Below are 4,417 nucleotides of genomic sequence, written 5' to 3' on the forward strand. Positions count from 1 at the left end.
TTACCCCTTTTTTTTTTTTTTTTTTTTTTTTTTTTTTTTTTTTTTTTTTTTTTTTTTTTTTTTTTTTTTTTTTTTTTTTTTTTTTAAAAGATGCCTCTCTGGTTTCCTTTCCAGCTTTTAGGTTGGATGAAAATAATTGGAAATCTATATGTAGTGACATAAATCCAGTACATAAAATCCACTTGTTGTATAGATTTCTGTCAACTCTTGGATAGTTGAGGTTGTTAAAGAGCGTCTAGAGGAGTTGTTTGCATGTTCCGTGCTACTTGCTACCTGCTATCTTCTTGTTCCTAACAGTAGTGTCTCCAGGGTCATTGCAGAGGTGCTTCTGTTGACTCATTTCTCCCTCAACTAGAGAGTATTTTGTCTTGGATATCTCATGGTCAGATAAGCTTTGCAAAGCTGTCAGAGCCCTGTTTGACACAACCATAAAGTCCAGCAATGTTTGATGTACTTGTCAGTGGGAAAGCAAATCTGCTGTTTGAACACACTGGAATGAAAACTGTTGTCTTTTGCAAGGAAAGAGTTTTAGACTTAATTCTTTTTAAGATCACTCCACAGTGTATAACCTTGCAAAAGTTTCTATGAAGTTACATATAACTTATTTAAAAGATATAAAATAAGTTATTCTACAAAACTTGAGTTTTCAGATGTACAGTAGACTAATCAAATGGGAAGCAGAGAAACTGTATTTTGTTGTTGTTGTTGTTGTTGTTTATATTAGTGACCAGGGGTTTTGCTTGATTTCCATAAGCTCAGTCAGTCAGGTTTCTTCCCATCTGCGGAGGCCACACTGGAGTTTTATCTTTAGGTATTATTTTCCTTATTTTACACCACATCAGTTGCAAAGCGAACAAGCAGCAAAACTTCCTCACCGAGAAGAGAATTAGTTGACATCAGTAAAAAGGCAAGACAGTAATTTCCTATTTCTGTTATAGTAAGCACATCTGCCAAGAGGCTTACTGTCAACATGCTCTCACACCAATAAGAAGCAGAGCAACTGAACATTTTAATTTTTTATCAGGCAACAACTGCAGACTACAAGAAAATGTGAAAGCAGAAAAAAAACATCAAAAGAAAATAGGCTTGTTCTGCTGAGGAAAAGACAAATCTGAAAACCAGTGATCAGCTTATCGGTGTGAATATAAAAAAAAAAGTAAATGACAACTTCATAAGGTTGTAACTCAACAAAATTCAGATGAATTTTTTAATGAAAGTATTTCTCTTACCTGTTCAGCTGATTCAGCTGCAACAACACTGGCGAAAACTGCAGAGAAAAAGAAAAAAATATGCTTTCAAATTATCCATTTCAAGATGGAACTAAACCATAAAATGTGACATCCAAAAGAGTCAGAGTTGGATTGCAGAGTATGATACATCATTCATCCATCATAATTTGCAATTAGTGCCCAGAGAGTGTCTATGTAATTACATTGCTGCTGATGAGGAGGCAGAAAATCCTTTGCAGACAAATTTGCAGAGTGATTACAAATCAATACATCAATAACATTCTCAGGCACCACCTGACAATTAAAAATTATAATTAATTTGAAGAAGGGAATGGTTCAATTTTTTCTTTGGACTCAGCAGAGAAATGATTGCACAGTTGCTGATGTAAACACAGTGGTTTAGTTTTTAAAGAGAAAAGTTGGCTGGTATTATTAATGTCACAAAAACAAAACTATAACATGTACTCAAAAAAGTTCAATATGATCTCCCCGCTTTATGCAATGAATGCAATCCATGATTTTTATGAGCCAATTAATAACTCTGTCAATTAAAAGCCAACCATTTCCTAGCATTGTCGATTTTTTAAACAATCTTCTAAGCTCAAAGCACCTTCAATTCAATCAGTGCATTAAAAGTAATGCATTTAATTATTTCAGTCAAGAAAGCACAAAAATACGGCATATATACATACATACCAGTGTCAATTATTCTAACCATTGAGTAATCTGATTTAAAAAAAAATCCTGCAGATTTCCATTTAACCACTTAAGCTTAGCCAATGCAACATACAGTATGATGATGTAATGTCTTTTTTAAACAAGTACATATGCAGAAATGCTGAAATTGGTTCAAAATATGTTGTATTTAATTATTAAATGCAACAAAAAGTGCACCATTATGCAACAATATTATGCCTTTAATTGTAAGTTTTTTTTCATCAAACAAATGTCTGTGTGGGCTGATTAATTGAATGTTACATTAAAAATGATTATGTATCATGTTCTATATTTTTTAAACGTCTGAAAAACTCAGAATTTTAACAAGAGTGTGGATACTTTTCAATGATTGTGCTGAACATTTTGCTCCTACACCATAAAACAGACTGTGTTGGAGAAACTTATTGTAAATAGGTGATTATGTGACTGGTGCTGATGCCTATTATGGATGCCATGAATGCAGATTCATTGTGAGGGAAGAGGGGAGGAATATGAGTCAATTGTTGACACATTTTGCAAAATAAGAGCTCAGTGCACTGAGCTTTACTCATTAATTAGATCTATGTGGGTCAGAACTAGTGTCATCTCTGCAATGTTATGTTTGTGGCTTGAGCACTACAAGTATATATATAGAATAAGTTCTATTTTTTGATTAGAAAAGGAAACACTTATATTGGATTTCATTAAATGTCGCTGTGGACACATAGTTGCTCATGATTACTTTATTTTCATCAGTGATCATAGTAACACCTAAGCAAAGAGGGAATCAGATCCACATCTAGCAGACAAAGAGGCGGACATAAAATTAAACAAAAGGATTTTTTGTTGTTGTTTTGTTTCTCCAAAAGTCATCAAAATAATCAACTACCAACAAAGATAAATGACTGTGAAGTGGTTAAATAAATCAGCACGGCATTATGTGAAATGTGAAATAGAAACAGTTTTAGGTAAAATGGTGATGTCTGCATATGAAATGGGAATATGAATCCATCCAAAGCCTGAAATCACAAGCTGCATACTGATGAAGAGACACAAAATTCCTGATAAAGAAAAAAATGCTAAGTGTGATCATTGGTAAGGTGAGTAGGGTCCTCCTACACGTAGCGCCGGGAGTGTTGGCTTCTAAAAGACAAAAATGTGCCAGTTGTGAAAGAAAGATCATAAGTTGTTCATAAGCTCTAAAATTTACTTTGGGTCAAATAGGTCTTCACTTTTACTCTGAAAGAAAATAGAGTGCGCTACATCCAAATCTTGTCATCTTGATATCACAGTTTCCCAGTTTTCCCATATCATTAAAAATGCAGCATTTGCTGCAAATCCAGGCTTCCTACAGGAATACAACCACATTCAAAATAATATATTCTGTGACAATGGTTCCGAGTTTCCATCATTTCATGGCTTATCCCAGTGAGCGAGAGGGGGGAGTAACTCCATACATAATGCTGAGCACTAGGGAGCACCTCCATTTCATCGCCTCCTCATGCTGCATAATCAGAGCAGTTGTTTCCAACCAGCAAACCACGCCGAGGGGCTTAATGGTTGGATCTTTCTGGCATTCAGAAATTTTAGAAGTTATGTTAAAGGATAGAAGCTATCACTGCTGTTGCTGAATACTTTTCAACAAAAAGCTTAATTCGTATTACTGGCACTGTAAAAGCAGATGTCCGGGTAATTACAATGGGAAATTATAAGGATCTTGCAAAAAGAAACAATACATACTGATAAAAATTATATTTAAAGGGAACATTAAATGCACAGTCCACTTTTTTTTATAACTTAAATACATTTAGTTGTGTACTTGGAGTCCCTAGTAGTGCGTAAAAGTTTAATTTAGTCTCTCCTGGTGCTGAGTAAATATTTTTATTCTGTTTGTGACATGTTTTTCAATCTTTCCAGTTTTTTTCTATTCCCCATTTCATTTTTTTTAACAATTTCATCATGGTATTTGCTGCTGAATTGTTAAACAATGTTATGGACACCCAGCAGACTAATTTCCCATATCTGATATTTTTATTTCTCGCAACAATTTTGTAGTCCAACTTCAAGTATCCTCAAGCTAGAAGTCAAAACGTTTGGTTGTTGGGTGTAGAAACCCACATAACTCATTACACCATCCCCCAGTATCAGAACATGGGGAAGAAAATGCTATAATTCTCTTTGTTTGGGCAAAGGCCTTCAAGGATGAGTTCATCAGCAACCTTCATCAATATCAGAAAGGATTTGCCAAAAGACTTTGTCTGATTAAGAGGCTAGTTCCTTCTGTCTATGAAAATGACAGACACAGCAAAGCAGCAAGCTGCAACTGATATTAAAATGATAGCAAACCTTACTTTAGATATTCATTTATTGTGTTTATATGATGGCCCGGCCATTGTTTTGATAGCAGTAGCTTCATGCTATCAAAACAAATTATCATCTATGGATGTTCAAGCATAAAATTCTCAGACATTTTAGCTTACAATGTGACAAAA

The 4,417-nt window shown here is 34.3% G+C and overlaps 1 protein-coding gene across 1 annotated transcript in view; it reads right to left on the minus strand.

Moving 5' to 3' along the window:
• The window catches only part of b3glcta (beta 3-glucosyltransferase a), a 75,202-nt gene extending 73,894 nt beyond the window's left edge, over nt 1-1,308 (minus strand). The window contains exon 1 of the mRNA XM_015036877.1: nt 1,230-1,308. The gene's annotated coding sequence lies outside the window, so the exon portion shown is untranslated. The remainder of the gene's footprint in view (nt 1-1,229) is intronic.
• Nucleotides 1,309-4,417: the final 3,109 nt, after the last annotated feature.

This window comes from Poecilia latipinna, unplaced genomic scaffold (assembly GCF_001443285.1).
Source record: "Poecilia latipinna isolate Pla-1442-1.1 unplaced genomic scaffold, P_latipinna-1.0 Scaffold383, whole genome shotgun sequence".
Classification (NCBI taxonomy): Eukaryota; Metazoa; Chordata; class Actinopteri; order Cyprinodontiformes; family Poeciliidae; genus Poecilia; species Poecilia latipinna.